Source organism: Balearica regulorum, chromosome 1 (genome assembly GCF_011004875.1).
Source record: "Balearica regulorum gibbericeps isolate bBalReg1 chromosome 1, bBalReg1.pri, whole genome shotgun sequence".
Taxonomy (NCBI): domain Eukaryota; kingdom Metazoa; phylum Chordata; class Aves; order Gruiformes; family Gruidae; genus Balearica; species Balearica regulorum.
In genome coordinates, this window is record NC_046184.1 from 103,625,469 (window position 1) to 103,650,588 (window position 25,120).

The window sequence follows — 25,120 nt, forward strand, 5'->3', positions numbered from 1 at the left end:
AATTGTTGAGTATTATGCATGCACTTAATTTATGACTGTAGATGTAGACAACTTATCTTGGTTTCAGCAACTGCTTATCTGTACAGTGATGAAAGACATAAGCTGTTAATAAATACAAAATAAAGAAAGTCCAGGCTTGAATGAAAGCAGCTGATGGAAGAACAGAAAGTCTGACTTTTCATGTAGAAATCTAGAAATATGGGAATTACCCACTTATGTCATTCCAGAGTTCCATCCATCTCAGTCTCCTGGTTTCAACAATGGCCAGTGGCGAACGTCCAGTGAAAGAGGGCAAGGCTGACAATATGAAGATCTTTCTCATGATGCGTTCCTCCATTTCCTAGGAATCACCAATTTAGGAAATTCCTGAGAAATTGTATGAAATGTATCAAAGCCAACTTGTTAACATCCTCTCAATGGAGTTTTTTCTGCAACTGTCTCTATTCTGTGGCAAAATCATCCACAGTTTTGAATGTGTGGTATAAGTCATACTCTTTGTATTAAGCTTATTTCTTGTTCTTGTTTTAAGTCTACTACCTGATAATTTCATTGGATGAGTAACACTTTACTCAGTTCATCACCCCTTCACGATTTCCTCACACCTTGGACAAACGTTCCTTCCCTCCTCTCCAAGCTAAGCGGTCCCATTCTGTTCAATCTCTCTTTGGTAAGAGACCATCCTGTGCCTTCAATCTTCCTATGACTTGTTCTGTATCTTTTCCAGTTATTCTGTATGTTTTTTGAGAAACAGTGGCCAGATAGTATTCAAAATGTGGGCACCCATAGATTCATATGGTGGCATGTTGTGGTTTTGTTTTGTCCTCATTTCCTTTCCTGATCTTTTCTAACATTGCTTTGTTGCGACTTAACAGTGACTATCAGTGTTTCGATAGAAAAGCAGGCAGTGACTAGGCGATGCCTGAATGGAAATTGCTTATCTGTGTATTTCTATGCATATGTTGGGGGAAAGGGGAGAAAGGGGCTGTCTTTGTATATAATATGTAGGAGGTGGTTTGGTTTCTGCCACACATATATTCTTCTGCATTTACTGTTACTGAATTCCATTTCCCATTTTACTACATTGTTTTGTATGAGATTTTTCTGTAACTGTTAGGAATCTGTTCTAGCTTTGACTCTTCTGATTAATTTTGCATCACCAAGGGCTTTGCTGCATCATTATTCATCCATCCAGTCCTCTGTAAGCAAATCATAGTCATGTTTTCTTTCCGTATAGTCCTGGAGTATCCCACTTTCCAAGGCTGCTCTGTTTCTACTACAATACTGTTTTTCCTGGGAATTTATTCTGCCCTCCACTGTTGTTTATCTGATTTTTCATGCTATATTTGTGTGTATTTCATATTGTAAACAATATTTTATTCATTTTAAAAAAAAAAACCACCACATTTTCCCCAGGCAGTATCTTCGATGCTGTGCTTAATATTGTGATAGGTTTTCTGACATATTGCAGTTTGTATCAGTTAAATGGCACATTCTTTTATCTCATGACACTTAACTCACATTTTATTTTACTACAGGCTCCCCAGGGAAGTGGTCACAGCACCGAGCCTGTCAGAGTTCAAGGAGTGTCTGGATGACTCTCTTGGTCATATGATTTAGTTTCAGGTAGTCCTGCAAGGAGCAGGGAGTTGGACTCGATGATCCTTATGGGTCCCTTCCAGCTTGAGACATTCTATGATTCTATGTTTTATTTGACTGAAGTTTCATATGTAGGGCAGTGAGAAGGATTAATTTGAACTTCAGTAACTCTGTTCAGAAACTGAACATTTCAATTACTTACCAGTATTTTGAAGGGGGACCTCTGTCTGATCAAGACTCAACATTTTTAAAATGGGGAACTCCTTCATATCAAGGCTTAATAAAGTACTGTGGTTCTATACCTTGCTTTCTCTAGAAATGCTTTCTCAATGTGTTTCAGTAGTGTAGGAAAAAGATTATCTGTGGGGTTTTTTTCTTTGCTTCTCTAATAGTAGTTTTAAGTACATAATATGCATTATATTACCTTATATAATTACTACTGGAGAAACAGAGAAAATATACTCTACGTTTTGAAAGTGTAAGAAGATATAACCTTAAAGAATGCTTTTATTTACATTAAGATATTGCAAATCACCTTATTGTGTCGAGAATAAATTGTTGCTACAACCTCTTTCCACTTAGTTTTCTCTTCAGCTGTTTTGCATATTTACTAGCTTCTTATCAGAGATACTTTGAATATAATTTTTAAATAGGAAAATAAATATTTTCCTACTTTTTCTATCATGATAGATGTAAAGGAGCACATTTTCTGCATGGTGCACAGGGAGTTAGGCATGCAATTTGCATTAATAATGAACCATGCAGAAAATTTACCCTTGAGAGGTACATGTATAGACATCACAAACATTAATCATTAAAGTTGTCCAGCATTCCTGAACTACTTTCTAATCTAAAAATTATAATATATATAAGAATTTAATTTCACATTGAAATGGTTGGAATTCATCTGGTTCATCTTGCATAAAGAAATGACATTGTACAGTCAGGAAGGCTCTCTCCTCTGTCGTGTCTGCCATGGAGTTTAGTGAGCAGACAGACCTACCACTCCCCTTACATATGAAACTCGTTCAATACTACTGTTTACTTTAAGATTTCTTACATGTGCTTTTCAAGCAAGTATTAAGCTTATTATTTTTCCTGTCAGAATACAGGTCTGGTGGTTTATTAGGGAGTCTATAAAACTTGGATCTGTCACTTCATATATAAAGTACTTCTCTCAGGAATTTGCTAGAATATGTCAATACTTTCTATACCTAGATGTGAGTACAGAGGTGCTTGTTTCCTTCCCTCCCTATCTAACAAGCTATCCCTCTGCATAGTTAGCCAACAATCCTGTAAATATTAATGTATATACTTCCCACTGTAAGAAGTGTTACTAACTTGAATAGGATGCACAGCAATAAAGTTGAAACTACATGTTAAAATTTGAAAGATTAGGGCCTTTGGCTTTCAGTAGACCGGCAAGGTCTGTGACAAAATCCTGTGACCTTGCTGGAAAATACTGTTTTCTTTTGGTGACTCACATTTGTAGGTGTCCCTTTACTAGACTCAAATAGAAAGAAAATATAACCATCTTTTTAAAAGTGAAAATATCTCAAAACAGTTTAAAGACCTAATTCCAAAAAGTAGTACATATCTTTTTTTTTTTTTTTTTTTTTTTTTTCCCCCAAAATGTCTGCAGACTGTGTTTGAAGCAAAGTTAGTATCTGCAGTGTCTGAAGAGGTAGCTAGAGCAATCTGAAATTAGTTTATGAAGCCATGTTCTTATTTCATATGTCTTGTTCTCTTTACATAGGTAAACTGAAGTTGAATACAAATAACCTTTTCTTTGAATCTGTATTAAAAAGTGGGCTTTCATTGCATTTTGTGTGGACTTGCATTAAACTTCGTTTCTGGCAGTCATGAAAACTGAGGTTTTTGAAAAAGCTTACCATTAGTGTTAATATAGCTTACATTAATTACAGCACACAAAAGCGTGGGGTTTTATACCTGTCCTGGTGACATAACATTTGATATCTTACTTACTTACAAACTATGGATTCTGTATTAGACCTCATAGTTTGATTGGCTGATATCTTGAATGACAATGAGGTTTCAGCTTTTTTGGAATGTTTCACATAACTGGTAAAAGAATTCAAATAGAAACATGGATATTTAAGAGTGGATGGTTTTTTGCAACTATGTTGTATTTGGTGAAAAAGCCCCACATTTAAACTTTCTCAGGTGAGAAGGGTGCAACAATTTCCATAAGTGTCCTTGATTTTGGGGGCTATCACTCAGTTTAGTCTTAAAGCTACCACTTTTCCGCACTGTCTTTTATTCTCTAGCTTTTAGACTTTTACTTCAGAACAGAAAGAAGAAAAAGTTATAAACAATATCCTGCTTTTGAGTGCACCCCCTTCCTCTTATAATATTATTGCTTTCCCTCCAACTTGGGTTGGTTTTGTTGAGCTAGACTGAACGAGAGCACAGGGGCACGCAGGTGCTTGAAGACAACATCAGTCTTTCTGGAAAAGAACTCCCTTAGGAAAAAAATCTTGATGAGATGAATGGAATTGATATCAAACAATTCAGACTTGACCTTAACCAGTACTTCTTTTCTGGCTAACCACTTTCTTCATACCACAAGAGCAAGCATATGTTTGGGATGAGTAATGCTGTGTAAGTTCCCAAATTCTGAGCTGGCCATCACTGGAGAGTCAAGCAATAACAGTGACCTCCAGGTAGCATCATTCTCAATTGCTCTGAGACTTATTTAGGAAAAATGACAAAATAGTGCTGTTTCTCTGATAGCAGACTAGTCCGAATACTGTACCTCCTATTTCAGTGAGTTACAGAATACTACACATGCTCCAGTGAGTCTCAGTGAACAGAAGGGAGAACTAAAAAAGACAGGCGAATAACATTTAGCAGTTTAACTGCCTATAATCTTACCACAGTTTTAACAGATGGCTTTCATAGTGTTACTGTGCATCACTAAAAAGCTGGCATATAACCTCAGCGCATTTAAATTCCAGTATTGTGTTAAATACATGGTGTATTCACTATGTGGGAGTGTGCATATAAACATATTACCTGCCTGGAAGATACATCATATGAAAAGTCAGCATTGACAATTCTTGTGATAACATCATAACTCTCTTGGTGTTAAGTACTAGTGTATCTTGCTAAGACACTAGCAAGATTCCTGCCATCCATTCATACAACTGCTTTTGGTTTCTTAACCGTGCACCAGCCTTCATGCCCCTGGCCATTATATCCCAAGACAGACTTGTTTCAGAGAAATAATAGGAAAAAAAATCTTGAAGAGACCCATCTTTCTACTAGCCGTAATGCTGTTTGTATTTGTGCCTCCTGTAAGATGTGTAGTTTCATACATCAATGCTTAAATACGGGCCTGTTGTCAGCAGCATGTGTTTCGTGGTCACTCGGAGGAGGAGAGGTGTTAGTGCTGTACTACATTAAGAGCATAGCAGGGTCAGTTCTGTACATGTTAGTGCAATCACACCGGTTACAGATGTTTAAAGCTTCCTGTAGGTGGAAGCTTTAACTTCTGTTATGGTTTCAAATAAGGGAAGTAGAGGCAATAGGTAAAAGTAGACCAAAAGGCAATAGCTAGCTACCTGTCCTGTAAGGAGAAAGCAGGAGTACCTCATGCTGTAATACTGGATCCAGACTGAGCAAATGAGACTAAGAAACATTGTGGGGGACATAGACAATAGAAAAACAAACGTGATGGATATGGAGTTTAGAAAGACTCACTGCATTCTTGCTACATTTCTTTTTTAGTTAGTAATAAATACGTATTTTACTACTTTTTAATTTTATGTATATGTGGTTGACCGAGACAGCATAATTAGCTACACAGAGTTATCAGTGTATTTGTGTATGGGGAAGCTTAGGAAATGCACGGGGAACTTCCAGCCCCTCTCTGGTGGATTTAAGTGTGTGCGGTGTGTGTCAAACTTCTAAAACTATAGCCGAAGAATCAAAGATAAGCCTGAAGGATTCTCTTTCAAGAAATTGTAGTGAAAATGTCCCCTAGACTTTTGACGTCTAGGTGCATCTTTCCTCCAGCTTTATAACAAGCCAGTCCTGGCAACCCTTCCTGCAAAGCTGGCAGCCACGTTGAGCGGCGCTGTCACAGGATGTTACCTCTTCGGTAGAAACAGTTCCCAGTGGAACCAAAGCCACCCTGGCATTATGGAGAGAAATTGCACCTCTGCTTTCTTTTAAAGGTGTAACTGAGGTTGTCTTGGGAAGTGATAATTTTCCACTGTGTCCTTTAAAACGGAAACCAGATTTCTACTGTTATATTCTGTTTCAAAAATTTGAGACCAAAGGGAAGAGATAAAAAAATGTCATGGTCAGGGAAAGTTGGCAGAAAAAATAAAGTCAAAGAGGACTTATGTGGGTGTTCAAACATGCCGTAGAAACACCAAGAGAAAAACTGCTGCTCACACTGCTGCTCTCATTGCCTTCCATTCATCTGTTTTCCTTCCTTATTTTCTTTTCAGAATTTCCCACTTACTTTCTGAAGCACAGAAAACCATGACCAGTTCCCTAAATGCCATCTTCATTTCAATCCAGTGAATTTAATTGGAAGTAGCACTCAATGAGTTGAAAAACAAGTACAGCCCCAAACCCAGTGCTAATACCAGTGGGGCTTGGTATACGCAGAGAATTCATTGCATGAAGCTCAGCAAAGGATCAAGACTAAAATTATTAGTTAGGCTGACTTGAAGAATGTGGAAACTGATTCTGCAGTGACCCAATTTGTATGAAGCCTGCCCTGTGAAATTGCACATAGGCAGGGAGTAAAGTTATTTGTAAGACTAGACAATTTTCAGATTACTGGGCCACTTGAATCAAAAATATCATCTTTGTGAGAGAATTTTTAAGTCCAGTGAAATCACCAATAAAAGAAACACCAGAAGATCCATCATCACACTTTTTTTATGTGTTAAAATTCTTACAATGAAAAACTCACAATAGGTGAAAAACCTAAATCTAAAATAGTTAGGAATTCCTATTTTTATTAATTTTAATTATTTCTGTAACTAGAAATGCCACTAACTAAAAAAAGACTGTAACACATTGTATTGTATTTTGATGGTGCAAAAAAGGTGATGTCACTGTGTGAGAAGGGCTGGCAAGGATTTGTAGGAGGAAAGAAGTTAGGAATAAAGAGGAATAATGTATTCATCTATAGTTGAAAATAATGTTTGCTTTTTTTTGATAATTCAATTGTCCCAAGTGTGAATTTCACCTTTTGCCAACTCAATATGAGAGAGAAAATGAGCAGCATAGCTCCAAATAGAGAATAATGAAAAGAAAGCATTCATCATTCCAAACTGACTAGAAAACAGCAAGAATAAATCAGACAAATCAAGCATTGTGGTAACTGCTTTACAGTGTTATGCTTCTTTACACCTATTATTAATTGAATGACAATTCCTATTTACGGTGGGATACCCAGGTAATTTGGATTCAAAATGAAAGATGCTTGTGGTAAAGGAGTTCAGGATATACTGCTGAGAAGTGGCTACTAATTTAAGGAATAACTTATTGCTGTACTCAGAAAGCTCTCTTCTCTTCTCTTCTCTTCTCTTCTCTTCTCTTCTCTTCTCTTCTCTTCTCTTCTCTTCTCTTCTCTTCTCTTCTCTTCTCATTCTTTCTCTCTGTCTTTCTCTTTCTCTCTCTCTCTTCCCCCTGCCCCCCTTCTCCCTTCCACCCTTCCTCCCTTCCTCCCTTCCTCTCTTTCTTACTAAAAACTAGTAAATGAATCTTAACTTCCACCCAGGATTTTAGCTGCCATGGTAGCTGAAATCCCAAATCACACTGACATCCTGATCGCAGCAGAAGTGTCACAACAGGAGACCTTTGCTCAAAGGTTGGAAATTACTAACACACATTCTGGTGAACAAATATACCTGTGGTGACATTTATGAGTAGAATCTATTCAACATGAAAAATATCCAACTAAGTTAATAGTATGGCTGACAGAACTTGAATAGTAGTTTTAAGCCTATGTATCTTTGATTTCATTAAACTTAAATCTTGAAGGATTTGCCATTATGTAACATATTGTTTGAAGTTATCATAATTTTAGGTTTTACATTAAATGTTTCTTTTTATGTTGCATGTGTACCAGTTGTACTTGCTCTGGGCATGCTATACAGTCTATTGGTAAGAAATGTATGCATTCATAGAACATTAACTTTGACTTTCAACATAATATACAGATAAGATAATCCTTCACTCAGATGCATGATCATCATATTCCAGAGAACTTGCTATACAGGCAAGAATAAAACATTAAGCATGATTTGTAGTAAACCCAGTATTAATCCATTTCTTTTCTTTCACAGTCTTGAAAAATAGCCGTGCCTCTGCAAAGACTTTTGTTTCTTTTAACATTTTGTTTCTTTTGGATTTAGACTGTGTGTTGACTCTGCTGTTCACTCTGGATAACAGCTGTTCTCACTGAATTGGTTGTTTCGGTGTCATCCTTCTCTGCACAAGGATTTGTTTGCTCTCTGTTTTCCTCTGGAGGCAGGATCTTGCTCATGACACTCCAAGAAGTTTTCATTTTGTGGATACATCCTCCTATCTAGAATTTTCATACAAGTGAGATTGCTCTGTCTCTACTAGTTTTACATATGAAGAGAAAATAAAGGAGAAGACAAATTTGCTTGGTTAGTTTCTCTTCCATCACAATTCACGGCTGAGTACTATAGCAAGCCAACAACAAAGATCAGCAATATCAAGACTTTATGACCAGGTATAGATTTGTATTATTAAAGTAAATTCAAACTTTGAGCAAAAGACTGGAATACTGAAATCAAGAAGCACTCAAAATGAGTAGATATAATCTGTACACAGATTATTACATCGTTTAACAAAGGTGCAGCAGTAGATTAAGATTTGACTGACAATGAAATCAGCTTTACTCTCTGTTCCAGCAGACAAGTGATAACTTAGACTGTCAAAAACTGAAACAAAAACTGGAAGTGAGTTACCGATTCATGAAAAATATATTTAAGGAGTCACAAATAGTGTGTTAGGAGGCAAAAGGTCATAAGAAGTGGATCAATTTAGAAACTGTGTTCAGAAATACAAGGGCTATTCAGAAAGAAAGATCACAAACCTAAAAGGAGCTTTATTACTCACTGGTAATTTGATTGTAAAAAAACCCTGATAAGACCTAAAATACATATTTTAAACTCAATTATAATCTCCATTTCAGTATATAGCTAAAAAAGTGCAAAATTAATCAGTAGCAGAGACAAATGCCTAAATATATTAAAAGAAATGCCTTATGAAAATATTAATTATTAAATGGAAAGAAAATATAACAACCCCTGAACTGATCCTGGGAGCTATCATAGTAATCTAAGACTCAAAATTACTTCAAGAGATTACTTTAGTCTATTCAGTCACAAAAAATAAAGTGTATCTATCTAACCTTTCCCTGTGGGATTTTTTTTCCAAGTAATGAATTTATTCTGGTATTTCAACATTTATTGTTAGAAAATATTTCTCCCAATGTCCAATGTACGTCTTTGCTGTAAATGAAAATTATTTCTTGTGGATCTTCTCCAGTTTCCTGGAAAATGATTGATTATGAAACTGGGTATAGTGCCATTCTTTGATTTGAAAGCAAGTCCTACTCAAAATCTTCTCTTTTCTGGGCTGAACAACCACTGTTTTTTCAGTCTTTATTCAGAGCCATATATTTTTTAAGCCTACCCTCAATGACAGATTTGCTCAGTAGTGAAAGCATATGCTAATCTCTATAGCCTCTGAAATGATTTTAAATGTATTGCATAACAACTAATATTTCTTTCTGTAGTTACTCATACTGTGATATACATTGGAAATGATTGTTTAATTTAATGGGATTTTACGAGCTAGAAAATCTTCTTTAAGGCTGAATTATGCATCTATTTTCTTGAATCTAGAAAGAACAGGGGTTAAATTTAAAATACAGTACAGATGAAAACTCTGAAAAGTAATTATATAATATCTGAATTCCAATTCTGCCAATTTCCTGACTTTTACAACATTTTAGGCTTCTAGAAATTTGGAAAATGGGATTTTAGTAGGCTTTCATGCAGGAGGATGCTAACAGAACCAACTTGTTTTGGGATTTCCTTTATTTACCCCAATGTATACTGGGGATTTTGAAGTCAATAATATGGCAATGCTTAGGTGAAAGTATTAATCCTGCATTCAGTGCTTACTTTTTATACAACGTGCAGGATAACAGTAACAAAAAGTAAGGAGCACATGCGTAGAGAGAGAATGAAGTTTACCAAACCACAGGATACACATACTGCTTACGTTCTAGGCATTTTCATTAACTGAATATTGATGCTGTGGCAAATGTCAAGCCTCACAGTACAAATTCATGTCACCAGGCATTTTTACTCTCTCCCAAAATATTTGACAAATTGTGGATCTACTGGAAAATCTACTGATTATTTTTCCTTTGATCTTGCTTCATGTCTGCTACCTCTTTCCTAAAACGGTTCTGAAGTGTGCAATTCCCACTTGATTTTTTATGAGTGCGGATTCAGCTGTGTATTGCAAATACAACGTTTTTTAGGCGGTGCTATGAATTTTTTGTTATATTGCTGACTTGCGAATTCATATTTTGGAATTTTGTCAGTTATGTCATCCACTCTGTGCAGTCCTTCCAGCACCTCATGTGCTTTCTTCTGGAAAAGTCAAAAAAATCTCCTTCTGCAGATGAGATGCAAAGGGCATTTACAAGAATCAGCAACTGCCAAATGACATGCTGCAGGCTGGCAGGCTGCTTCTGTAATCCGGCTTCATTTGCCAGTGCATCACTTGATCACCTTACACAGGGAATGTAGTAACCTGAATGTCATATCACCAGCCTTTAGTGGTGGCTGTAGTGTTCCTACAATAGTACATTATTAAGACATTTGACCATATAAAAAATTGTTTTCTTTCCTGTATTTTTCTTTGTGATAGCTGTCGCTGAGATGATCAGTTTGGACGCGTTCAGCTTTCTGCTCTTCTGATTTCTACTTTGTATAGGAAACGTTCCTTCTTTGCTCCTTTTGGTCGGAAGGAGGTGGTGCAATGTCAGCTGGCTGCTGTTTATTCCACAGTGATCCCTAAGGTGCTCCATGACTTCACATCTGCAAATTTGTTTGGTATATTACCCCAATGACTGTGTGCTGTCCCCAGAGTAACTACAATTTTTGGTCAACTTCTATACCTCTTGATACTCAATGTTTTCCCTGCAGTGATGGTGTTTGCATTATGCATTTCTCCCCCGCATCCTGTGGCTGCTGTGCGTTGCACAGCCGGCCTCACCCGACCCCTGGCCTACCATGTCAGAGTTCTTGCCAACCTCCATCTGTATCGCCTCGAAGGAAAGCTGTTGAATTGTGCACCTGCGCCTGTTTTGAATATCTGAAGCCATTTTGCTGCTCCAGCAAATATGATGGCATAAAATGATTTTTTTTTTTTTTTAAATTTTTTTAGAAATAATTCTGGAAATTGATCACTGTGTGCCTTTTTCGAGAAATGAGTCATACTCACACTACTGTAATGTATCATCAAGTATAATGTTGACAGCTATTTGGGTGATGTAGTTTGAGTTTCAGATTTTACCTGCACTAAGCTTTGGTTGATGCAAGCGTCACCCCTCTCCTGCTCTCACCCACCCATTGGTATAATTCTGTGCGATCTCAGCCCTGCCTGGCTTTCTGGCAGCACCTCTGCCATGTCCTCGTGACTCTACAGGTCTCCAGAAGGATGCCAGTCTTCATGGTTTTCTGTGTATTGGGACTGAATTATATTTCTTGCCAAATAGTGTCTCCCTGTATTCAGTTGTTTCTGGAATGTTTGCTTATGTACCTTCTTATTTTCAGGTAGGAACTTGTTTTCTTTCAATTCAGTAGAGATCCATTGATTAATCACTTGTTAATTATTACTGATTAATCAATGATAATTAAGCAGGTCATAACATGCCTTTAAATATTAATCATTCTCATACATGAATATTTAGGGTTTTTTTAGTATCTAGAGTAGATTAATTATCTGTAGTCTTTACTGTTCGCTCATATAACTTGCACACTGTTTTTCTCTAACACATATTCATAATTTGAAATCATTTACCTGTACCTTTTTAATTCATTCTGTGTCAATTTCTTTTTGAGCTGTAGCATTGATAATTTTTTCTTCCTTTTTTTTTTTTTTTTTCTCTTCCCTGCTGCTGAGCAACTTGTATCTGGGTTGGATACCCACAGCTCAACCCTAGCTGTCGAGTTGTCTGAGTCACTCCCCTTTTCCCCTTTCAACTTCTAGGAGAGGTGTGCTGAAAAGTAGATGTTTGACTTTCGACACAAATACAGTGTTAACATTTAGGCTGTGAACATCTTTCACAACAAATACACCTTCCGCCTATTTGCTGCCTTAGAGAGTACTTTTGCCATTGAGAACTGGTCAATTTTAACTTGCTGTTTCTTTACTGATTCATATTCATACTTAAAATTAATAACAGTCAATATAGTGCTATTTCTTTCTGTCTTCACTCTTACTGTTTTCTTTTCAGACCTCTCTTACCTGCAGTAGTGTATGTTGTTCTTTTCTTTTGAATCTTTTGACCTTCATATTATAATATTGAGCCTCAGTGATTCAGAATCACTTCTTATATTTAAAATGATAGACTGGATACTGTTGTACACTTTCTTGGAACTGTTGAAGCTCTTGGCACACAGCTAGGTCTAGTGAGGATACACTGACATTTCTGCTTTAGGGAAAACATTTATTCTTCCAACACTTTGTCAAACTCTCTAGCTATCATGCTATAGATAGAACAATTTAATTTCTTCCTGTGGCTTTTTTGTCTCTTGCTACTCCTTGAAGCTTGTTCCCCCGTTGATGGAACTTCTGCAGCACCTTGTTTCTTGTCCTGTAACTCTCTCTTTTGCCCTTTCTGCTTTATCAGAACTGGTTTTAAGATCCCGTCTTTAATCTTTTCCTTACTGAGACTCTAGAAGTCAGTGCACAAGATTTGCAATTAATTCCTCTCTATATTTTTTTTTTCTGCTAGGCTTGTGTGATTTATGTACAATGCTGTTCTCTTCCTACTCCTGCTGTCATCATCTGCCTTAATAGCATGGTTATGACGATGGATGCTATTATTAGTCTCATATGCTTGCATAGTATGGAACCATTATCATCTCTGTGGAAGAAAGGGAACTGAATGAGTCAAACATATGGGTTTCAGAGGAAGAGGTCTATGAGTCACAGTAATTTATTCTTCTGTCTTTAACTTCTTAGCACCCCCCAACACAGTGTAAACTATCTTATGAAATTTCTATGCTGCTTTTCCTATTGATTTCTGTGATATGAAACTATTCCTTGAATAGTTCAAACAGTTGCATCCAAGATTCTTTTTGTTAAAAATCAAACTCTAAATCTTAATCCATGTTAGTTACTGTTATCTAAAGATAATAGCCCTAAATAATGTATCAGTTCTGCTGTGCCTGGCTTCTCCTTTGGACTGCTAAATTCCTTTAGAGTGAATTTCCTCAGATGTATGACACATTTCAATTCTGAATCTATATCAATATAATATATATTTCATTTAAATGTATATTATATATATTATATAATATATTGGGAGGAGAAAGGAGAGTGCTCTTCCTGGCACTTAAAATTAGGCGTATGGCATTTTATTACTAATAGCATAATTCCTGTCATATAAGTAGCTTTTCTGTTATGCCTGTTTAATTCTGTGTTAGTAAGATCCTATATCAAAATAATGTAAGTGACAATGTCCATTAAAGAATATATTACCAGGAGTTTCTTTACCAGCTTTGGAGTTTTCTCAGATCTGGTGCTAACAGAAATTTGTCTCAGTTGTCAATGTTAAGCCAGATACCTAAAAAGTCAGTGAAAAAAACCCAAAGAACCCAAACATTTTGGAAGGCATTTGAAAAAAGACAATGTGTCTAGCAGACTGTATAGAGAATCAGAGATTTGCTTTGAGGTGTTTCCAAGTTTCAGCATATTTAGACTGGAAAGATCACACAATTAATTTTAGCTAGTTTGAAGGTGCAATTGTTTGGTGCAAGTTCTTTGGAAGACAGTGGTAGGTGTGAGACTTGTTCCCAAATGAGGAAACACACCTCATCTGTGAAGTACACTAGCATAACTGTCTGGGATAATAGCCAATAAACTGGGATACTGGGGCTGGACAAGCAGCTGGGAGGGCACACATGGTCACGGCAGCAACCCGGAAAGAATGGAGGAGCTTAGGTGTGGGGCCTGAGGATGGTGGAGACCACAGCAGTGAGAGAAAACTTAGGGGAAAAAAAGAGTGAAGAATTGCTGTTGGAAGAAAATAGCTTTGCTTCTTTGGGGAATATGCTAGAGTTAGAGAAAAGAACTATGGTGCAACATGTTACAAAGTTTACATTTCTTGTGTTCTAGTAACGGAAGTACCCCTTCTTCCAGTAGATTTAGGGATCATTTTTTTTCTTTTCAATTTATTTATTGTTCTCTTGATTACATTGGTTATTTATGTAACACAAAGGCAATTTTGATCCATTCAGTTATAACTGTTTTACAGATGACTTAAAATAACTACCTATAATACCTATTTTTATTATTAGAAATATTTTTAATAATCGGCAAATTTCTCCAAGCCTGAAGTCCAGCCTCCTCTCTGTTTCTGTGGTTTGTGTAATCTTGTGTTCAGTAGCACTGTTAACTTTTAGCACTCCCTTCATCTTTTGCATGCACTTCTTAAATTATGTCTTGATGTGGAATGTAAGCTTTTTGATTCCATGTATGTACACTGTGAAAAGGATTTCTAAGAGTAACATAGTATTTAAAACACGAACTTCCACTATAGGGTTTTCCTTGTAACAGCACGGACAGGTGTGCTTCAAGTGAGAACCCTAATTTTCTTGAGGGTAGAATTGTAAGATCATAGGGTAATTCAGCTTGGAAGGGCCCTCAGGAGATCTCAAGTTCAATCCCTTGCTAAGAGGGAAGTTAGCTACAAGGTCAGACCAAGTTGCCCAGGGCATTATCCAGTCATGTCTCAAACCTTCAAGAATGGAGACTGCACAATCTCTCTGTGCAACCTGCTCCACTGCCTGACTTGCCTCATGGGGTAAAAGTTTTTCCTTATATTTAGTCTGAACCTCTCTTCCACCATGCACCATTGAAGGGCCTGGCTCCATCCTCCTGGTAATCACTCCTAGATACTACCAGGATGCTGCTAGGCCAGCCTGAGTCTGTCTCCAGATAAGGTGAAGTAGCAAACCAGGTCCAGGGTCCATCTAGCAGCAAGAGATGGGACAAGAGACAGGAGTCAGAGGAGACAAACTGCCTACAGTGTAGAAGTTCAGCCAGAAAAAAGAACCAGAGACAAGAATACATGCGATGCAGCTCAGGCAAGGACTGAAGGTCATTTTCCTATGAATGTAGCAGTAGAAGATCTTGTTGCCCTTACTGTCCCTTGGCAACTCTCAACTGACTGAGCTTTGGATTTCCTAACACCACTGTTTGTGGTCTGTCCCTGCTTCCACCTCATATATAGTGCCTTTATTCATCGGAGCTCTGCCTTGAGTTTCATGCTTAGCTGAGATGGGTCTTCTGACATCTCTGCTTGTTTTCTTAAGTATAGGGATGGACTATTCTTGTACTTGGAGAATGTAATCTTTAAAAACTTGCCAGTTTTTCTGAGCTCCTCTGCCCTTTGGAGCTGTGTTCCATAGGATCCCACCTACTAGTTTTCTGAATAAGGTGGCAGCACCTACAACTAATTGTGTGGTTTCCTTGTTCTGCACTTCGGTTTGTATATGTACTTTCTTATTTGTTGGTTATCAGTTTTTTGCTTCTTTTAATTCTGAGTAGAAATGTGTCACTTTTTTACCACAAAACAAGAAATGACTCTGACTTGGGTGGGAAGCACCCTCAGTTAAGTCAAGTACTTTCACCAGCAAAGCACAATTGTCTAGCATGCCTACATTTTACCAGCTTATTTTTAAGCCTCCTAAATTTGTTAATACGAAGTTCCATGGTGTTATATATTTGTCTTATTTCCCTCTCAATGCTTTCATTCTGCAGTGGAAGCAAGATTCTACTTTTCTCAAGGAACAACATACACTCCTCCATCCCACTCATCTGTGTATACTTTCTGGCACCAGAAATCTGCAGCTTCAAACTTACTTTTGTAATAACAAAATGATAGAACAGAGAGTCAACATCATTTTCAGTCCAACGTCATTGCCTTTTCCTGAAATCAACTTTGCCAATGTAACTAATGACTTGGCAAAATAAGGGGATTCCATGAGCCTGCACTTCATTATTATGTATTGAACAGATGTAAAAAGTTCATGGTGACTTAGTTTGCTATGGTTTATTTCTAAGTAGGTAGGGTTTTTTTTAAAACTGTGTAGCTGAACCTGAGAAACAACAGATTGTTCCTGGCCCTGATGAACACCCACAGGAAAGAAGAAGGCAAAAGGGGTTTTGTTGCCACCTGTGTGCATGACACCACTTCAGGCTCTTCTTTATTCTCGTTCCCCTTTGATGTTACGGTTGGTTTGACATATAGGGAAGAGCTTGCTAAAATACTGGGGTGTGATAGTATAAGCATACCATCTAAAGAGCACCGGGAACTCCTAAAGAAATCAGGAAGGCTCAGTGTGTTTTCCCACAAGCGAATATCATTCCATACCACCTCCAGTGTAGGCCAATGCCACAATCTGGCCCTTCTACTTTTAATTCTGAAGAAGTTACTTTCTGTCTCTCCTGAGATTTATGCCTTGCATACCTGTATTCTGTGCACTGCTGGACTCAGATTTATACTCTGTGGGTGATCTTCTGCCACCACAGGCCATTGTACACTTTGTAAAACACAGTGGAACTGAAAAAAGGGAAAAAGGGCATCCAGGTGAATTGCCAGAAGCAGCCCTCAGGTTTCATGAGCCTCCTGAAAATAAGATAGGGATAAGAATATACTTTCCCTGCTTGATGCTAGTGTATTGTAATGTAACTACCTGAGACTCCTAAGGTTCTGTATTTTCAACATTAGTATCTTTTGTTTAAAGCTAGCTCTTAATTAGGTGAATTTTGCAAAAAGTCTATTAAATAAGAAGCACCGCCCTTGCCAAAATCCACAATTACATTCCTCCGTACCTAAACAGTGAACTGTTTGAACACAAATGTAGTGTAAGAGACTCTGTAGTAGGTGAACATCTAAATACCTAGATAAACTTATAAATGTATATAAATGTTTATTCCAGCTGTGTTCCTAAATAGATTTTTCAAGGCAAGAAAACTAGATAGAATTCTATCCTTGATAGAATGCACAATGGAGAAAAGTTTGTTTCAAACTTAGCTCTGTAATTAAATTGGAAAAACAAGCGATCTGCAATTCAAAACCCAGACATTACAATAAATACAGCAGGGAGAAGGTGCTCTGTCACCTGGAGAATATTTAAAGTGTTAATTCCTCAGGAGGATTTCTATGTGATACTTTTAATATATTGTCAGATATAAATTTTTTAAAAAAATTGCTTATCTCATTGAAAGATTATTTATCTGTTGTCCATTTACTCTTAAGTAATAGTTTACTGGGATGACTTCAATTCCATTTTTGCAAGCTGTTATGTAGATGGGAAATACTTGCTCAGGTAAGCAATGTTTTTTGATTTAAATGGAAATAGCTTGCTTGGCTAAATGACTGCATGGTTAGACCAATTGTTCCTCCATTTTCTTAGTCTTTTATTCTGTCTGCAAATCATCAAACATGCATCTGTTCACTCTTAGATGACTACAGAAAGAAAGAAGTTTTGTTCTTCAAACCTGCTGACACAGATTTTATCTGATAGGCCATTCCCTGGTTCAGTGGGATTTCCAAATTTATGAAAATTCAGTATCAAGTCAAGTGCTGAGGGCTGAGATCTTTACTAAAAGGAAAAGAAAAACTTGTAACTCTCAAAGGCTTAATTGGTGTGTGAATGGCTTTCTTTTACTTAATCTGTGCATCTTGAATTTAAAATATTTTCTGGTTTCCCTCCTGTCCCCTTTCTCAGTCTTTCTGGATTGTCTTAGGTGATCAGACCTTTCTAGGGCTGCATAAGTAGTGATGACAGCAGAAAATGCTTCAAAGGTAACCCTTAAGCCCTTAAGAATATGTTGTTGATGTGAGCAGCAATAAAGGTGGGCTTTAGAAGGGGAAAATTACTAGGAAAAAGAAAATGTCTGCTGAAAAATACTGCCAGAGGAAGGCCTGCCAGCCTGGAAGTTGGAGCCTGGGAACTAGCCCTGTGAATCAGAAAGATCCTTGAAAAGTGCAGCTGGCATCTTTGAAGTACAACTGGGGGCCGTAGAAGGCAGAGGCACCCTGAGATACCACCAGTAGGTGCAAGAACAAGGAAGTGAAACAGAAATTTATCATCTAAGAAGCTGGAAAACAGTCTGGAAAAATAAAATTGCTCTGAAAAAAAACCAGGAAACAACATCACCTGTTGGCTGTTGCAGGTGAAAAATCGAAATTAACAGAATCTATTGGCTGCTCGAAGTAGTATGTCCTAAGCCCTCTTATGTTATAAAAGGACTTAATTTTTATTCCAAATGGAGCTTCTCATCTCACAGGATGAGAACATCCTGTGCTGCACATACTTTTCCTTTTCCCTAAACTGGCTGAATTTTCCGCAGGGGGTTTCTAGAAGAGCTTGGACTCTTCTCAGGATGCCCAGCTGACTCCAGGCTCTGTGACATGGATCACGTCTGAAGGGAGGCTCTGCCTCTTATCTTACTGGTCCCGCTTTGGACCCCCTTTTGGGGAGATATATCTCTATCTCTAAATAAGTAACCTATTATATCTGTTGTTATATTTTTGATAAGTTGCTTCACTTATGAGAAGTTAATAGCAAATTGCAATGGTATATACCTACTTGGCTGTTGCTTTTATTGATTGTTCCTACACCTTTGATTGATATTATATTATTGCTGATAGTAATTTATAATAGTTTTATATATATAAAAAAATATATAATATTTGTATTGGTAGTGGTGATTTTGTGGTATACTTGCTACTGGTGATTTGTGTGGTATTTGAGGTAATATGCAATAAAGTAGAGAAATTTAGAGGATACAGCTTCCATGTTCTTGTGTATTACAGAATATTAGAAACTCACAGTGGTGATCTCTATATATCCACAGATCAGATAACCCTTTAGGTCCTGACAGTTGTGCATGATTGCTTGCTTCTTTATATGAATTTTGCATTCAGATTCAAACTCATCATTTTTTAAATCCAGACATATTGATCTATTTTAATGAATAACATTTGTGAAAAATGTTTTGCCTGTGCTGTCATGCCCTGATGACATATGACGTTGAAACAGATATTATTTTGCTGGAACTGGTCTGAATGAAAGAGACCTATTGCCTTGCACTAGGGCATCTTTTGGGTGTTCACCACCATGTCACTTCTTTTTTGGGATGCCAAGTTAAGCTGCTATCTTAAATCCATTCTGACAATCCTTATACAGTTTTAGGGAGCCATCCAGCAATACAATCAGTTACCTTTTAATAGATATAAATTCTTAAAATCCCAATGACTTTATTTATTTTCTCCATTAACAAAGTACTTCCTGTTGGTGCTTTTTTAAGTACCTAAAAGAAAGTACAGTGAGGCTTTTAATAGCATTATGTACCTTAAAGATATGAAGGGGATTTCTAGATATAATTTTGTAGTACCGGGAATGAAAGCCAGCAGTGAAGCATCTAAGCAGCATTAAGAATTTTCAGAACTTGTGTTGCAAGGCTGTTGGGAGATTACATTTCCTTTTCCATTACACTTGAACTTGGTCACTTTTAACCATAATATTTTCACATCTAATGATTTCTTTGACCTATGAGAGGAAACCAGCAGTAACTGTAAACCTTAATTTGTGACTATATCTTTCCTTTCTTTGAATTGTTCTAATCTCCACTTTGCTGTGAAGAACAATGAAATTGCCTGCAAGTCTCCATCAATATCCATGTTAATATTAATACTTACTTTTCAGCCTGGAACTGTAAGACTCACTGTGCCTGTGACTCACTTACTCCACTTAACTTCGATCTGTTTCACTTTCTGTCTTTTTTATTTTTTTCTGCCTGTTGTGGACACATCTTCAGCTATGGCCTTCCTGTAATAATTTTCAAATTTTTATTTTAGACAAATAACTGGTGAGCTACAGGTAATGATAAATTGACTCTTTGATGTAATGTAGACTGGTTATATTACTAGAAACTTCTGAACCATGTTTTCAAATAAGGATGAAATCTAGCACAAAGACATGTCTTTCCAGCCTAGGTATGTTATGTGGTAAGCTAAATCCTCTTGCAAAGCAGGTTTTCTGAAAAAATGATGTGCAGGGCCAAACAGATAGCTCAGTGTCTCGTCCTCAATTCTCTTATGTGTCTTAGAAAATGCTCCTCTTTGTTAAGGCCTTTGTGGGGAAAAAGAACTAGAAATTCAATCAGAAAAGTTCTCAAGATGTATGTTTTTAGAAGCTCCTTTAAAAAAAAAAAAAAAAAGCCTAGTGGTTTGGAGAAGAATAATGTTCCAAGAGCTCTTATCCTGCTGTCATTTAGTGCCTTGAGAGTGTTATTATACTTCCACATGTTCTTAATCCCTGTATCTGCTCTGATTTGGATTTACAAGATTGAAATGGAAAGCATTTACAAACATGATCTCATGTCAGCTGAAAAGTCTGGAGAGAAGATTTGATCATATAACATTGAGATAGTCTAGCAAATAAGAAGGAGAATGACTAAGCAAAAAGCATTTTCCAGTGTTAGTTTTTCTTTTATTTTGAAATATTCTTTACCTATTAACAGTATTGAACTAGGTGAAAAGCAAAATTTTAAATGCCACCTCATACGTAAGAAATGAGATATTAATTTAAAAGATAGAAAAATTGGAAATTTTATCTAATTCCTGTTAATTTTTTTGAAAAACCAGAGCCAAAGTCAAGCTTCTGCAGATAATCTTGGTTTATTTTCATTGAAGGGCTATGGTAATAATAATAATACAAATGGACAGTTACCTTTCTCTATATATTTGAATCATTTTTTCCTGAAAGTAGATGCTATATTTTGTGAATGTAGGTATTTCTCTCTACAAGACCTGAGCTGATCTGTTCTTTTGAAAGGCACTGGACTAACAGCTGTGAAAAGCATAATTCTCTATTTAATTAATACACAGAACTCAATGACATTTGGGTTTTTTTTGTACATTGTTCTACTAGCGAGTCTCAGCTCTGCTCTACGGTAACCATCTATATCTCAAGATTTACAGTTTATCTACGTATAACCATCAAGTTTTAATCAACTTGTACTTCGCTAGTATGCCAAAGCGTCTCTAAAGATAAGCCCTACAGTCTTTGGAGTCATCAGTGAAAAGGCAAGTTAGTCACAAGTTTTGGCTTTGTAGAAGTTTTTACAAAGATAAAGATTTAACATAGGACACAAAACAGGCATTAGGAGACTGTCCTGGTTAAAGTTGTTGTCATTTAATTTTGAGTTAGTTTATTTGAAATGCCATTATAGTGAGAATCAACAGGATCTATTATTAAAAAGAATGTTCCTACAAAGAAGGATGGATTGACCACCAAAGACTACTCCATATGATTCAGATGGTTTGGATACATATGGTATACACTTTAGTTATTGATGTACATTTCTTTCTTACAGGCATAGTCTTTGATGTTTGTTCTCACCATTTCATTAAGCAAATTCTTTCTCATTTTAAATGTAATATGCATAATAGTCTTTCCACTTCCATGGATATGGATTCTATCTTTATTTAATCCACACAGCTTTTACAAATAAATCTTAACTTCTAAATTAAGAAAGGGGTGGTTTAACATTGCTTGTTTATATGCAGGCAGAAATACCTTATCTGTGATTTTTTTATAATGTTGTTTGTAAGCTCTGGAGATACTAATGCTAATTTCATCTTTGTTATACTCCTGGTTAATCTGTTCTGTGGCTTTGTGCATTGCTACCATACAATGTTCAGAGGGTTTTTTCCTTAGTGGAGCCTGTTGTTTAGTCTTGCTATCACTAAAGCTTGTTATCATTTATCCTGCTCATTCAGCTGCAAGGTTCAATCCCTGTCCATCAAGTTTTCTTAAGGCCCCACGTCTTTACTTGCCTGAAACTGTTATAACATAACTTCCTATTTTTATTTAGTAGCATAATCTGGTTTTAGCTTAGAAAGATAATAGCTGATCATGTGTGTATGAACATTTATAGCTTACTTTGTGTTATGGTGTAGTGTTGAGTATTTAGGAAACTGAAAAATAAAGGAAGTGCAAGGGTAAAGCAAAAAGGGAATCCTGTGGAACAGAATATAACAGGAAAAATATAGATATTTCAAGCCAAGATTTCTAATAATTTCCTTTTCTGGGAAGTGAAATGAAATGGACTTAGCTCCTGACTTGGCTTGATCATCGTGCAGATGATGGGGATATGGGAGAATAAGAAACTTCTTTACCTGACTGTGCATGGACTACCTCAACACCAGGCTCTGTCATGCAGGAGTAAGTACATGTCATGTAGTCGTTCTTCCTCCCATCTATAAGAGGGTGGACAAGCCAGCTGTCTTTATCCCCTGCATCATATTGATTGGAACAGCTGAGTTGATGAGGAAGAAAGAGGTCAAGCAGCATTGGGATATGCAATGGTGTGAATTGGAAGCAATCTTCTTAGACTGGTATAAAATGAGAGCTTGTGTGTAGTCTTTTCAAAGTGCTTTGAGCCCTCTGGGCTGTGAGTTGCTGACAGCTGATTCCAGAAATAATATTCCATTCCACATAACACAAGGGGTTAGTTCGTGGTACCAGTTATTGAAGTAGGCAAAATAGACATGGCATCCGTGAAATGATCTGTATTTCTAAGAAAGAAATGTAACTGAGCGAAGAGGCAGTTATGCCACCACTACACTACACCTGTTCGTTATACACTGGTCTATAAAAACTATTTCTGGGATGCAGTACTGCATAGCTGAAATAGGAAAGGTTCAATCAGATGCTTAACTTACAATGCTGATTTTTCAAAACCAGAAGGCTGATCTGAGCTTGCAGATGTGCACACAACTGCATCTGTGCATACAAAACTGGTATTTGTATATGAAATCATTCCATATGTACATGCCATTTATGGGAGGCACAAGACAGTCTCCAAGTTCTTGAGCGTAATCCTTAAAACCATTTCCCAATATACAGCTTCTTCAGAAAGAATGACAGTTTCTAATAATTTTCCAAGCTAAGCATTTGCTTAACATCCTTTGCTAAAATGGATTTTAAAAAATTGTGTGGTGAGATTGTCACTGTGACTAGATTTTGACTTAACTCTGAAACAAGACTAGAAAGCAATGGGTTGAGAAAATGAGCTTTGTATAGTGGTAACACAGGAAAGAAAAATAATGTATACTGGCATTTCTAAAATGGAAATTAAAGGGTTTTTTTACTATGTTTATCCCAAATATATATTTAATGGTATGCCTCAATTCATAGCAATCTTTCAGATACCTTTGCTGTCAGAGTGTTTCATAATGCCCAGATTATTTTCTGCCATATTTCGCCCTTAATTTCAGTGGCAGTCACAGCTGACTCTGCTTCCTTTTCCTTCCAGAAAAGTATGTATGTAAAATACTGAGAGTTTTATACTTGGTTAAAGAGGCAGGAGCTTTGCCGTGCTATCATCATGATTAACCAGATGACCAGAAATGGCTAGCACTAGGGATTGAAGGGCTGTCCCAGATTAGTCCTTGGAGTTCTTAGGATGAATTTAATGTAAGATCTAAAATAGCTTTTAGGTAAGAACTCTTCATTGTTAGCATCTTAACATTTCATTAAGAGATTAGACTGTGGGTCTTCAGTTCACCATTGGTCTATGCTTTGCCTTTGTCATGTTTCCTATCTGAAAAACCCTTCAAGAGGAAGATAGTATTGCTATTAGAATCTCTTATCTTATGGTAAAGCTTTTTTGTCTGTTATCAGTTCATGTTATTTTTATAAAATATTGCATTGATGAAAAATAAATAAATAATATGGTTTTTATAGCTATGTTTGTAGCTATACAAATTCAAATTATTGTACCTTCCACCTATCCCAAATTTCTGTTCTAGTTATATCCAAGCTGATCTGGTTAAATAGAAAATCATTAAGATCTAATAATCAGAACTTTTCTGTTGCCTATTATATGCTAACAGCAGAAATGGCTGCAGTTTTTATATAATGGCTCTTGTTATTGGTCAGTTGGTAAAGGACATGTATGACAATTGCCATGTAAATTTTACTTGTCATTTAAATATTGAACTAAAATGTCATCAACTACTATAGAAGTTGCACCATACAAAAGAAGCAAAACAGAGTACCAGGCAGGACATGATATGTGGGATGCGTCCTTTACATGACAAGAGAGATTTACTTTCAGTAAGCTTTTTGAGAAAACACATTGTGGGTGAAATTCACTGTTTTGTGCTATTAACAACATTCCTCTTTCCCCAAATATAATAAATGTTTAGGGGGTTTTTCACACAGCACTCTACTGGCTGTGGTCCTGTTAATGCAGCTTAGGGTGCTGTAAGCGTTTTTTGCTGCGAGGGCATGCTGCTGTCTCATGTTGAGCTTGCTTTCTACCAAGACCATAAAGTCCTTTTTTATCCTTTATTGTCATTGTAGGTGCCATGATGTGGAGTAAATTCTGTCCCAAAGAGTTAAAGGAGCATAAGGCCGCACTATGAAAAGGAATCGGTGGAAAAGTAATATTGAGGTCAGTATTCCTGTACATCCCATGAGCTTCCTTCCTGATACTGATTTTTCTGGGTCCTTTCATTATCTGACAGAGAAGACAAAAGACAGCTTTTATTATCCTAGAGAATGATGATTGTCCAATCTGTTAGACTGAATGAATAGTTGCGCCACATTCACGTAGTTTCTGTGAGTTTTGCATTTATTAGGAAGTCCTGGTTGTGCTGTCTTCTGGGATAAGGCAGGGAGACATTATTTAAGAGCAAAACGCCCAAAGGAATCTGTATTGGCAGAAAGAAGGGGAATTATGAGCAGAAGAGAAAGTCTGACCACCCTATGCAAATGGCTATTTAGCTCCAAAGTTGAAAGTATCTAATAAATGAACAGTATTGTGAGAAAAAGTTCTTAAGAAAACCTCAAAAAACCCCAAATACCACCACCACCCCCCATAAGGCAAGCAGTACTTGCCCCAAATAACTATTAAATAAAACAAATAAGCAATTCTTAATGCTTAATTAATTAATTTGCCGCAAAAACCTGTGTGTTTTCTGGAAAGAGTGCTGAATTTCCAGCATTTTTGAGGGACAGTATTAAAAATATGGGACATCTGGTAATTTCCCAAACTTTTTTCTTTATTTTTCCTGTGACTCTCATGTTGATATGTAATAAATGCGCATGTCTGTTTTGGAAATCAGTTGCTTTCTTTCCTCAAATCTCTCAGAAGCATGACAGCATATATCTAT

The 25,120-nt window shown here is 36.7% G+C and overlaps 1 long non-coding RNA gene across 1 annotated transcript in view; it reads left to right on the plus strand.

Moving 5' to 3' along the window:
• LOC142600105 (uncharacterized) overlaps nucleotides 1–8,335 on the plus strand; it is a 28,258-nt gene extending 19,923 nt beyond the window's left edge. The window contains exon 3 of the long non-coding RNA XR_012833560.1: nucleotides 7,998–8,335. This is a non-coding gene — a long non-coding RNA (uncharacterized LOC142600105). The remainder of the gene's footprint in view (nucleotides 1–7,997) is intronic.
• The last annotated feature ends 16,785 nt before the right edge of the window (nucleotides 8,336–25,120 follow it).